This window comes from Lutzomyia longipalpis, chromosome 2, assembly GCF_024334085.1.
Source record: "Lutzomyia longipalpis isolate SR_M1_2022 chromosome 2, ASM2433408v1".
Taxonomy (NCBI): Eukaryota; Metazoa; Arthropoda; class Insecta; order Diptera; family Psychodidae; genus Lutzomyia; species Lutzomyia longipalpis.
The window spans coordinates 21,554,416-21,568,568 of NC_074708.1; the positions used below are offsets into that span (position 1 = coordinate 21,554,416).

General features: G+C 35.6%; 1 protein-coding gene and 1 long non-coding RNA gene across 2 annotated transcripts in view; one reads left to right on the forward strand and one right to left on the reverse strand.

Moving 5' to 3' along the window:
- The window catches only part of LOC129789527 (teneurin-a), a 383,778-nt gene that overhangs the window by 283,618 nt on the left and 86,007 nt on the right, over positions 1–14,153 (reverse strand). The window contains exon 3 of the mRNA XM_055826353.1: positions 7,193–7,231. The gene's annotated coding sequence lies outside the window, so the exon portion shown is untranslated. The remainder of the gene's footprint in view (positions 1–7,192; positions 7,232–14,153) is intronic.
- On the forward strand, positions 3,377–4,467 carry LOC129789539 (uncharacterized). The gene is made up of 2 exons (XR_008750471.1): positions 3,377–3,557; positions 3,692–4,467. It is a non-coding gene; the product is annotated as an uncharacterized LOC129789539 (long non-coding RNA).

Sequence of the window (14,153 nt, forward strand, 5' to 3'; positions counted from 1 at the left end):
TATTCGTCGTATTAAGAGACAAAATTAAATTTATGCAATTCCTATTAAATATCCATATGTACGTAATATATACCAACTGTTTATATTGCAATGAATTATCTTCACACACTCTTTGTCACAGTACCTACCCATATTTGATTTTGTATTAATGCAATTTAATATTATTTACAAATGGAATTAATTAATGTAACCTAATGATGACATTTACATGGGAAATGCATTCAAATGTATATCAATATGGTGTGGTGAAAATTAGAGAGTGCATAGTAATAATTGTACTCTATTGATTCTCTCATTAGCAGGTATTTGAAATTCCAATCATGTTCCAAATGAAAGTGGTTTGGGACGGTTTGGGGTCAAAGGAAAGGGGTGTGGGTGGGTTTGGAAGATGTAAATGCACAAGCCCTGTGGAAATTCCAAGGAATGATTCCTTTGTCGAACAATAAATATTTGTTATGCGAGAACATGAGAAGAATCTCATATAGAGTGGAAAGGAACCCTCAAGCAGTTTTCCTTTGCTTTTGCACAGTTTCTCGCATGCCTCTCCTTTTGAGATGTAACTTTTTCTAAAAATAAACAACACGTATACTGAGACGACCGGTCAATTGGTCCATCTTTCTCATGGACTGAATGTACACTGGGTAGGTCCTCGGAGAATTTGAGAAAAATTCTGGGCACAAAAATATTGGTAATAAAAGGTTTATTTTAGGGTTTATTTAGTAACTCCATGATAAAAAAAAATGGAAAATTTGGAAGTTACAATTTTCGATTTTTTTTTTGAATATTTCACAGTTTTCCATATTGTTGCGGCGGGGCTTAAAGCCGCGGAAAGCTCTGGTGCTGAAGGTTCTGCCAAGACTTCCGACCTTGGGAGGAACCAATGAAAAGATGAGGGATTAATTCGAAAATTCAAATAGTGGTTTTATTGTTTCTTCGGGGGTCTTATAAAATTGGGTTTTTGGGCTTCTTGCCCTTATCAATGATGGTAGCGGCTTCTGGCTGCGCTGGATGAATTCACTTCTCGTCCTTCTACTTCTTGGGGGTTGGCTCTGCGGCAGGCTGGGTAGCTGCAGACTCAATGGATGATGTCTCTGCCGCGGCGTCCTTCTTCTTCTTTGTACTTCCTCTCTAATTCTTCAGCGAGCCCAGGTCAAATAGCCACTTTATGGGAGCACTTTGAAGTGCTAAATGTGGTTGTGACTACTGGGGTGAGATTAGCGACTCAAACCCCTCGAGGCAGCACTGGATGCCAACCTCGGTGGCTGTTGCGAGATTCTGGTGCTTGTGGCACTCAGAACAATTTGACCTGGAGCTAGTTCTGGAACTCTGAAGAAAGTCCCAAATCTTTTGTGAGCGTCTCTATGCAAGATGTCACCTCAACCACTACTGGAGTGGGAGCTTCCTCTATGAGAGGCTTATAGAAAGATAGCTCGCTCTTTGGCGGCTGTTAAAGTTGGTCGCTCTTGTGGCGATAGTTAAAGATGGCTCGCTCTTGGGCGGCTGTTAAAGTTGGTCGCTCTTGTGGCGATAGTTAAAGATGGCTCTTTTAATGAGGCTAAAAAGCCAGAGCTCTGAGGTGGGATGTCCTTTTGGAGGTCCTTCCTCTTAAGCGGCGCACCGCTGAATGCGTGCCGACTGAGCGTGCACACTGCTTATATAGGCCCCCAAGGGCGATTGCATCATCCTTTTTGACGCTAGGGGTGCGTCATTTAGAGGAATGCGGCCAAGGGGCATGTCATTTTTTGGGGATCAGATTCTTGATTCCAGAATCTGATTCCTTTATGGAAATTTATTAGAAAAATTCCCCGCAAGAGGAGGGAATTTATTTATGACGTATTAGGGGGTATTCAAAAATAATTGGGAGGTAAAAATTAAGCATTTTTGGGGGTTTTTGAGAGCATTGTTCGGCATCGCCGTAACAATATTATTAAAAAAAGCTTTTAAAAAAATTTGCTTATAAAGAAGTTTATTCAGACCAGTATGAAAGATGAGCCTCTATCGCAGAACAATTTTAACCCATTCCATCTTGTAGTGGATCAAAAAACATTGAAGAATCGCGAGAGAAACTCCCCAAAAATCCACTGGGATCACATCGAAAAGTGCAAAAAAATTGCAATAAAATTCAAATATTGCGACGCCATTTGACGTTTTTATCACTATAAAAAATGTTTCAAAACTTTTTTGTAGACTTGTCGTTCATTTTCCGTGGAGTTTTTTTCTAGTCGAAATAAATGTTTATTTTTTTCGTTTCTGGAGTAATTTCTACATCCGAATCAGGTGATCCACTGCGAAATGAAGCTGAGGGAGGTTGATAGAACCAACCCCTTGCGAATCAAAACAAAACTTTTTACATTTCTTGGGCCTCTTTGGCAGTGAGAATTTAAGCAAATATTACCGAGTTGAATCCCATCCAGAGCAATATACCTGATTCAGATGTAGAAATCAATATAGTAGTCAGTATCCGGAAACATTCGACGGAGTCATCAAGCAAATCATGACCAGCACGGAAGACATTTCTGATATTGCTCCTGAAAGTCTCCTTCTGAGATTGGAACACTGAGCAAGTCCACAAAATCTTCATCACCGTCTTCCAATTAATCTTTCCCAAGAGCAATGACTTCCTGGAGCTGACAAAAGTGATTCTCAACTTTCATTTTGCCTCTCAGAGATCTTTTCTGCAGAATTCCCATGAGGTTTTGCTGTAGAAATTGGGACTTCCGGAAGCGAAAGATTTGCTCCGACGCATTGAAATTGAATCAATGGGCAGTGAACAGAGATTCTATGCCCTCCTCCTTGTTGCATCCGCTCTCAAGGAGGCTGAAACACCACAAGTAAGTCTCCAATTCCTGGACATAATCTCCAAATCCCTCCACACCGTGGAGATTATCAAGAAAGACATCCGGAAGTCTCATGAAATTATTCACAGCAATAAACTCCCAAAGAGTTTGTTTTCTCAGTGCTTTGAGAGTATCATTAGATGCACAGACTTCCAAGGAGCAGAAGATTTCACAGATTCAGATGTAGAAATCACTCCAGAAACGAAATAATAAACATTTATTTTGACTAGAAAAAAACTCCACGGAAATTGAGCGACAAGTCTACAAAAAAATTTTCAAACATTTTTTATAGTGATAAAAACGTCAAATGGCGTCGCAATATTTGATTTTTTTGGCAATTTTTATTTGCACTTTTCGATGTGATCCCAGTGGATTTTGGGGAGTTTCTCTCGCGATTCTTCAATGTTTTTTGATTCTCTACAAGATGGAATGGGTTAAAATTGTTCTGCGATAGAGGATCATCTTTCATACTGGCTTGAATAAACTCCTTTAAGTTCTATTAGGTTTAACCTGACTAATGTTATCTTTTTTGTTAAGAGTAGAAATTTTTGCTGAAAATTCCCGGAAGAATTATTAAGTTATTTCCGTTTATGTTACGGTGCAACTAGAAGTGTTCATTTATCAGAATTTCCTTTATGAATATTTTGACAATTTTGACAGCTAACTTAGGCATGGCCTGTTGATTAATACTACCAAAACCTGGAGCTTTTTGACAAATTGGTAAGTAACATAAAACATTTCCAAAATTTTCCAAATTTCAACTAATTTCCATTAATTATTTTCCCCTTTTTTATATAATGATAAATCGATACTATAACTGAAATATGGATTAATTGAAAACTAATTAAATGTAGTTTTAAGTTAGGATGAAAGCTTTGATATTGTTACGAGCGCCACTTTTGGAGAGTGAGTAGCAAATCATCACGAAAGTTGCAGAACCGGATTGCCGTACGGTTCATGAGAGCCAAGAGAAAAGAACACGAATCGAATAGGAGAGTCTGCCTTGGTCTATCATAACGCGCGCACGCGAGCAAAGTGAGTGAGCAAATATTCTACGTGAAGTGAGCAAGGACCTTCCGGAACTACCCTCAAGGAAGCTACGCATTGTGAGGAAACTCTACAGGCATCCCCCGGCACCTCCAGACGCCCCTCGACGCCACTTGCCCATTGAGAACTGCCACGTGGCCCTTGGCGCCTCAGCATGCCCACGTTCTAGCCCAACCGCTAACGCCCACGCTACTGATGTGCGCCCCATTACCACAAGAGACCCGTGGGGCCCTGCCATTGGGGAATGTCTCCCCACCGAGGCCCTCAGGCCGCCTTTCCGGACAATCTCTGGCCGCCACGTGGAGTGCCTCCAGCCTCGTCGATGAGGACGTCCTTTTGGTGGCACTTTCGGCTTTCACCCTTCATCGGGTCACGCCTTATGCCATCCGAGGGAAGCAGGAGCTTCCCTTCCTTCGCGGGAATTACCATTCATCCTCCCGGAAATGCCACACCGTAGTGATGACGACACAGTGCTCTCTCTCTCGCTCTTCAAGCGATCGCGTTATTGTAATCGCCACAAATACACCGGGCGACAAACTTTATGTGCAATAGACGGAATAAATGTAATTGTGTACCGTGGAAAGTCAGTGTTCTCAATCTCCTTCGGTCGCCCTCTGAAAAACACCCCCAGCCGTTACAATATCAATCCTCTAGTATTAGAAAAGAGTCATGTTACATGAAAAGCATCAAAATCTTGGGGATTTGTTTTCTGATTTCTAAAATAAACTAAAAATAATTTGAGTTTATTTTTTGTGTAAGTTTTCACATCACTCTAGAAATAAATAGACCAACTAAAACTATTAAAATGAATTCGTCCTACATTTCCAAATTACTTTTCGTATATTAATTGCATGACACTCTTAATGAGAATTTAAGGGCGGTAAGCCATTTCTGACGGCAAAACAAGGAAAATCCAATGAATGCGTGAAAGTGCCACGAGAAAATATGATGAATATTTTGGGTGGGAAATATTTGACGTGGCTGTATCTATGAGCGTGTTAAATTCCCAACCTCGTTGCCGTAAACATCGTTCAGCACTCACAATAGCGTATGTAATATAACATAAATTAAGGGCGAATCATGTAATTTAATATTGGTACAAGAACCCATTAGAATAGCGAATGTTAATTGAAATCAAAACAATTCAGCACTAGTTATGTGATAACCACGAAATTCACATGCGCCTATATCACCCTCCCGAAAATCCGCACACACTCGTGCACGCAAAGGTAATTTCCAACCAACTTGTTTATGGTCGAGATGGTAATGTCGATTGAAATGAAAATGTTTCTCCCCCCGCACAACCAAGTTCAACAGCAACCCTAACACATTCCATCATGTTGGTGGGTGACATTCAATTCACATATAAAGTGGGTACGGTTGGTCCTGTGTATGTAGGATGTTTTGTAACTAACCGTATGTGCAGAATATTTACTGTGATGTCTGCAGAGTGGAAAATCAACAATACACTGTGCAGTCACTCATATAGAAAACTGTCTAGCTCTCCGCTTTTCCAAAGCGAAATTTTCAAGCTGAAGTAGAATTCTATGGTGACGGTGCATAAAGTCAATTGGATCTATTGATGATCAATTTCAATTTAAATGTAATTTAATTATTAAAATTGTTTTTAATATTTGAAAAGCAGGAAAATTTCACTGGAATAAACATTAAATAATTATGTTTCTATGCAAATATAATGGAAATAAGGAGAATTGAATTTCATAAAATTTTCTTTGTCTACCCTTTTAGTCAGATTAATTAAACTTTGTAATAACTCTAAAAATAAACAAAAAGTATCTCACTGTTTGATTAAATTTTCACAATGTTTATTCATTTTTTTATGCCAGTAGTTTACACAAAACTGACATAACTGAACTTCAAAAGTTTTTTTTTTTTTTTAATTTCATAATAATTTTACCAATACCATCCCCTTTGATGAACTTGAGGCAACTTTAAGTTTCCTTCCATTTTTTGTACCATTTTAATTCATATTCTTTGCATGACATTTATTTTGTGGGATTCATTGGAATTTTGTAGCATTGCTGCATTATTTATCACCATGTCCGTATAGAAATAAATGGTTTAAAAAAAGCAGATAACAAAAATTGCTTTCGGGGTACAGCGCAATTTGTCATTTTGGTTTGATAATTGCTGAGAATGCACCCAAATGACTGCAAAATATCAGTTAATAGCTTTTTAATTGCACTTTCTGCGATTCTTCTGAGCAAATTGGCACAATAATTTGTTCACAGAGAATCTCCCTTAATTCATACCATCCATAGCTTACCCTCATCTCTGGCATGAAAAAAAGAACTGTGTTATGTATAACGAATTTATGTTTTTCAAATAGTTGTGTATACATATGTATAGGAGAATTCACTACACGACCAGTAAGCTTTGTGAATTTCAATTTTGTTCTCTTAACCGATTTATATGTAGGAGCACAAGAGCACACTCACTAATAATATTTTCAACGAGAATTTCCATAAAAATGCAAGCACTTTCAAATAATTGCAATTTTTTAAACCAATTTCCTCTGGAAAACGTGCTTGAAAAATCATTTGAATGATCTTTTTTAAATTTAATTTAAAAATAAATAATTTTGCAAAAAGCTTTTAAAATGTGATGTTAAGTTTAATTTTAGTGAAAAGCTTTTTTTTTTAATAATATCCTACTTTTTTTAAGATAAACTCGAGAAAACTATTGTAAAATACAATAATTTCAAGTTAAAGTAATTAGTTTGTGAGCATTACTTTTCTACAATTTTATAGAATTTATTAATTCAATGCACAGTGTGCTATGCAGAAAGCTCAAAAGCTCCTTTACTCCGTATTTACGCAACAAGTGTTGATGCTTTTCGCAAAGCAGCAACGTTTGTTCAAACAAAAACAAGTGGATTATTTAGTATGAAAAAATTCTCTTCTTCATCCTGTTAAATAACTCATAGTGCCGCAACTAAAAGCAAATACATAGTATACATTATAATTTATCGATGTGAGCTTTTCATTTTATATCAAAAGTATATAGGGACATAGGATTCAGCGTATAAAACACAACTGAAACACGATAACTATAAATTATTTGTCGCAAAAGTCTCCTGTGCTGAACGAAATAATAGTTTTTTTTTCGTTACAATTTCACTAAAATAATAAAAAAAAATGTGTCGAATATAACAATAGATTGAAATAAAAGTAAATTAAATTTATTTTACTGCTTTGCACATTATTTTATAAATAAAATCGTAAAAACTTATAGTGGATAAATTCTATGATTGAAAAGTTAGAAATTAAAAAAAAAAATTAACTAACCTTTTATGTTAGGTACGAGATTTCTGGAATCATTATCATCTGAAATTAAAAGGAAAATAAATATTAAAGATTAAACAGAAAGAAAATTTTTTCTATATCTTCAGAGCTGCGGTTGGATGAGAATTGGCGAGAAAAATTGAGAGGAAATCAATTAATTTGAACACAAATGCTTTGAAGAAGTCATCGAGATCATCCATATATACAAATAACATCTATTTACGACCAATTGACTCGAAGCAATTTACCCATCGCTTTTTGCTTCCGTAGAAGTGTGCTAACAAATTCGTCCATCATTTAAGTAACACCCTCCCCAACAAAAGCTACTCTCTCTCCATGTTGGACTGTGTCTACTCTATATAGGGTGGATTTCTTTTTGCAATATCCCACAGAGACTTCTTGCTCCCCCAAAATGGAGGGAATTATATTTTATTTTTTGCCATGTAACACCCCCTCAGAATATGCGAAGACCCTCCGTGTGCTCACAACTGTTTAGGATATATATAAGAAAAATCTCATCATTGCTCAAAGTGAGCAAGAGATCATTATTTTCCCCACATTGTTTTCATCACGAATGGACGACTTTTGGGGATGGAAGCACATGCTTTTATCGAATTATCCCAGGAAAATGTGGCAAAGTTGCCCTGTCAGAAAAAAACGCAAATGAGGAAAAACAACTCAAATTGCTTGTAATTAGATACTATCACAAACTCACAGGTGAATGTATACTCTAGATGAGAATTCACTCTGTACAAAATTTCTAGTTTCACAGCTCAAAAAAAAATATCCTCCCACCTGGACCATTTTATTATCACTCTAAAGATAATTTGTTTTTCTTGTGGACTTGGCAGGAATTTTTTTTTATTTTTTTTTATACGACAAAATAAACTTTGCTTCAATTATTAAATTCTACTTGTGATCAATTTGATTTAATCTTCAAGTCAACTGAGCTTACTTCTACAATTCCTTGCACAACAAATACATCGTATATGTATATAGAGGGTTGGTTCGTATATTTGTAGATTCAATGTAGAGACGAAGAGAAAGCAGAACAATGAAGAAAATCCGCTCACAAAATTTATAAATACAGTGTAGTTTCATTTAGTAAACTCAATGCTTGAAACTTTCTGCTAAGTTTTTGAAGAAAAAAAACTTAATTTAAACTCATTTTTTTAAAAGTTCAGAAAAATATTATTTTTATACACAAAGATATTGCAAGATTATTATTCCTGAATACCTTGAGGCTCACTTTGAGCAGTTTGTCGTCAATTGAGTATGACAATAGAAGCCTCTCTGTATACTTAAAGTGTTCATATGCAAGGCAAGTTGTATACACAGCGCTCTTCACCCAAATCAATTCAATAGGCAGATTTTGTGTGGGGCAAACATATGGGGCGGCAATTTGGGCCACGCCAAGTGCGTTAAATTTTCATATTCTGCTAGAGACACGCACACACCCCACAATGCTGAATTTGTACCACACATGATGCGAGATTATCAGATTTTCCTTTTCTCCCCAAAGACTGAGCATACTGAAAAGGGTTCATGATTGTTTCCTAAAGATTTTTTAAGGATCCACAAACTTTGAAATTGAAAATAGCTTTTAAAAATTATTTTATTAAAAAGATGAATGAATCGCCAGAAATATTTTGTAAGAGAACTTTATTATCTTTGTCAATATAAAGTCTGTGTCACTTTATTTTGTAAAACACTGATGGAACAAGAGGATGATTAGATTATATTTTTCTTAGGATAACTGCAGAGTTCATGAATATTTTAAAAAAATATATAATTCAAAGATCATATCAGAAACACATTTAAAAATCATAATTACTGAACTTGCAAAACGACTTGGAAATTAATAAGTTTGGTCTTCGCGTAAAAGGGAGGAGACTAATGAATTTTAAAGATGTTTAAATTAAAATATTACCAATTCTGCCTCTTGGCATAACTTCATTAACAACCAACATAACTAACCTATCATAAAAAAAACACATTGATGACATTAAAACAGGGAGAAGAATCTTCTTGCAGCCTCTTAATTTTATAATCTTCTCTGCGGAAATTGAAGAAAAAAATTTACCGGAGAGGAGAAAAAAACGCATTCTTTCCCTTGTTGAAAATTAGTTGAGAAAGCGTAAGTTGCGTAAGTTAATTTAAAATGTGATGGGATTTAAAACTTGGTTATTAATTAATAAAACGACAGACCGGTAGACCGTGAGCTTGGGTGCAAATTATCAAGAGCTTGTTCATATTCGATATGAAATTCACAAACCAATTATGGGTAAAAAAAAAAGTTTTTCTATGAATATTTATCAGATGGATCCTTTCACCTTTATGTTCTCAAACTACCCCGCACATGGCAAACTTTTAATGTGAAACTTAAATACGTAGGACATTTTCACCAAAGTAGCTTTGGCTAACTTTTTTTCTTTGCTGAGCTTTTCCTATATATAAGTACCCTCCTATAAGGAAATTTATAATTCTTCTCTGTCAAGCTTTCTTTCTCTGACAGTTGGACACAATCTCTGTCAAGATGTAGGTGATATGTTACAAAATCAGTTTTCACCATTGTCAAATGCTTCGTCGCGCAGCTTTTTTTTTTTACTTTCTATTTCCCAGTCCACCACAATGGCATACCGTCGCAATATTTCAGTTCATGTGCGTGCCGAATAAGGGAGTATTACGGCGAAATAATATGATGAACGTGGTTTGAAATTTTAATTTCAACCCCATGACAAATTGTATTTGTGACAATCTATGATGCAACTTTCCTCGTATATCACGTGAAAATATATAAGAAAAGATATGCCCCCAAGATACGTGCTTTTGCTTTTACTTAATTCGATTTTTATACCCAGATTGCTCCCGTAGATACTCAAAAGGACTTTTCTATTTCTTTTCGCTTTGATTTACCGCTAAAACTTTCAATACGTGAGTATGTGTACGTACTTTGAGACAAATGCTCAAGAGGATTTTCCGTAAGAGGGGAGGTTTAGAAAAAAAATTGTTCATGTGTGTTATTTTTGAGACGCTTTTTTGTTATTTCAGTTCATGCACAAAAACTTTCCAGAGTTCTCTCATTTAATTTTTTTAAAGAATAAATTTGATTTGAAACAAGTTAAAAAAAATTTGTTAAAATTGTATTGAAGTTATGTTGTTCAAAAAAAAGTTCAAACTGTTGAGAAAAGGTCTTGAAAACAAAATTAGGCTCTTTATTGGTCATACGTTAATTTTTTATCAAGAAGAAAATGCTAATACCTTGATAAACCATCAATCTAACCGAACTCGAAAATGTTGAAATTAAATAAATATTTTGTGGATTAATTAACTATTAAAGTTTGCAGGTGTAGAGAAGAAAGTCCATTGAAACTTGAATCATTCATAGTATAGATAATTTTGTTGAAAATTAATTTTGAATTTAACGAGAGAGACATACTCACTCATTGCTGTAGTCGCTCTGCCTCTCTCCGCTCAATTTAGCTACACTACTTGTACTAATATTGCACAAAATTTTACCAAACAGTCATTATTGCAATAAGAATTTGTACAGAAAACCCCCAAAGTATGCATAATACGAAGAAATTCTAATTGAAATTCTCAGACAATGCAGCGAATAAAGTCGGTTAGTTTATTGAATCTCCTTCAGAAGGGTGTACTATGTATTGTTCCGAAGAAAACTTTCAACCAACATGCCTGAGTGAAAAGCAGCATCGACTTGAAACGTTGCATCGCGAATTCTTAGTGGGAGGAACAAGAATAAAAAAAATCCCAACTTGCTGAGCTAATCGCCATGGAGGAGCAATTAATGCAAAATTCCTTATCCGCATGAAGTATCCACATGGTGTGTCTGTACGATAGAAAGTGCATTAAACAATATGGATGTAATTTTGCAGAGTGTTCTTAACTCCTCTTAAGAAGATATAATAGTATAAAATTTAAGGAGTCAAATTAAGAAGAGTGCAGATGGTTGTTGAAGAAGATTTTCCATGAATTAATATAGAGGAAAATGCTGTCGTAACTTGTAGAGCTTTCCTGCAAAACTTTTCTCTCACCATGATTTTACATTAACCAATATTTCTCTATTTAGTAGATTGAATGAGGTGAGATAGATTAACAGAGTGTGAAAAGTTAAAGGTTTTCCTTTTAAATCCAATGAAAAGTTAAGCTTTTTCATTGAAATTAATGCAGAGATAGCTGGAAAAGATTAGATTTTCAACTCATATTTGTTCGTGTATTTGCCTCCTGTCGAGAGTTTTGGAATATGAACCTCAATGGTCAACTGGGGTACCGTTGTAGACACATCATTAAATTCCTGGGTCTCATAATCTGTACTTATAGTCATGTTAAACACATGCCATATGCACTGATATTGTGGCTTACAACCAGATATGACCATAAGTTCATTGCTGTGAATTTCTACTTTTATTTCAAGCAAACAAAATTTCTTTTTTTTATTTTAAAGAATCCGATACACTAGTTTGTAATGGGATTTAATAAATTATTATTATTTATTTTAAAGACCACATTCAGGGGGAGCAGTCAATGAATTCTTTTTCTTGCGTTTCGGCCAAATATGGTCATCATCAAGCCCTAACACAACAATAGAATACAAATGTATTTATAGTATGGGCTCTTCAAGAACAAAATTATTTTTGAAAGTTAAGAATTATACAATACAAAAAACTTTTCTACTCTACTCTTTTAACAACATGTGGTACAAGACACTGCAATTTGAGCAAGAAAAAAAGAAAAATGATAAGTCTACGTTAAAGAAAAATAACTTCATTAATTGCTCCCCCGAAAGAAAAACAACCCCCAATACAGGTTAAAAGCTTCTTTAAAAAAAAAACCCAAAAAAACTTATAGATACTTAATACGTTAATCTGAAAGTAATCCATAAAATGAAGAATATTATTGCTCATCTGAAATGTCGAAATGTAGTAAATGAAGACAAAGATATTAAAAGTGTGTAATTTTTTGTTTAAATTTTTTACGATACCTACTAAAATAAAAATTGACAAAAATTCATGAGTATGAGAGGAAAATTTGAATAAGTTTTGAAATTTTTAATAAATGTCATTGAAATTCTGTGCGATTTTGTATTAAAAAAAAAAAGGAAAAATTTCACATATTTTAAAATGGTGAAAATAGCTTTTTATAATTCTCCGCGTCTATCGTCACAATTCTAATTAAAGTTTTGCGCTTTGCTAGGTTCTTCAGTGTACAAAAAAATAGACATATACAGAGAGCAACACATTCCATGGAAGCGCAAGGGAATGCTAAATTAACAGTTCGGGGATACTTGCTGCGAGAGAGAAAAGTAGGATTAGTTGGAGTTTTGGGACGGAGCTTTAGGAGAGGAATGCAAAATCCTCGGTGAAACCGCTTTTCGTCGCAAATTGAAAGTTATATGTATAGACTTTTGTTTGAATATCTTTCCATCATAAATCCATTTCCCATTTTCTCTGGGGCTGCTGGTTGTGTCCCAATTACGAATTCCAGTCACACAGACCACCGGAATGCTTTCTCTGCTGGTGGATACTGGTGGGATGCTCACACAGTTTTCCAGCATAGGGGATGAGGGTACAAACCAACCCCCTCCATCATGCTAGAGGAATGGTGCGGAGACACAGCTCCGGGGTAAACCGCAATCCCGGTGACAACAATACGAACTAAATAAAATTAATAAATCGCAGACCTTCGCAGTTGGATTCGTGATTTTCGTCACGAACAAGAATAATGTAATATCCATTTCGACATTGATAAACTATTGTCGTTCGAATTCGCATCCGGTGACATTCAATCATTCAAAAGCTTCGTGCTATACCACCCAATCCTCGGTGCCGGATGGGAGTTGAAGGCGCAAAAGGAAAAAAAATATGGGAGATGAATGCGCAACGTGACGATACTTTGTCCCATAAGGGCAAAATGAAAATGGGAAAAGCTTCAAGATCCCTCAGCATTTGTTCCCCGGCTACTGAACTGCATTTCCCAGCGAATTGATCCAGATGAAGGCGCAAATACAATGCACCACACCCCCCCAGAAGGATTCGCCAACTCAATTCCACCGCACTCGCACTTCATTTGCATTCCCAACTTTGATCAATGATACGAAGGAATTGAGCTGCACCAAAACGCGATTTATTTGACACACAGTTTGGAAATTTCTTTCATTCTCCCAATGAAATCACTTCACTTCGGATGTAATACCCGTGTAAATTTAAATTCGTTTGTTGTATATACGGATGATAGTATTTTGTTTTAAATTGAATGTTGACAAATTTACTTTATTACTTTATTACAGAGAATGATTTATTTTTGTACAAATTAATCTTATTTCCTTGACAATTTTCAAAATGTTTTCTCTGAAATCATTTTTATTAGATTATTTGAGAAAGCTAACCCCTAAATCATTCAAAATTGATCCTTTTATTGCTTTTAAAGTAAAGAGCTTTTAACTATTTCAGTGATAGATTGAGAAATTGGGAATTTATTTGAATGATACTTTTAGGGGTAAATTTTCAGCTGTGTTTCTTTCAAACACAGCTTTTGTGTACCGAGCAAAATCGAAAGTCGTCAGATCGGGCTCAAACTTGGGATGAGCACGAATTAGGGTCCCCACATTTCAAAAAACGTATGCGCCAAAAAATTGTTTCCGGCCGGCCGGCCGGCCGTCCGTCCTGAACCATTTGCTAAATTACAAGAGAACGGTGATAGATAGAAACTTGCGGTAAACGGCAAAGTTTAAAAGTCGACTGGAAGACGTCCGATTATGAGGTCAAATTTTACCCCCCACCCCCGCGTCCGCCATTTTGAATAACCTCAAAATTTTATTTTGCCTATATCTCATCCCCTGTAACAGCTAAAAATCTGAAATTTTGATATGTTGTAGTGGCCATCAATACCTTTCCAACGATACCTCATTTTCGAAAATCGGCCAATCCATTTAGTCAATATGGCC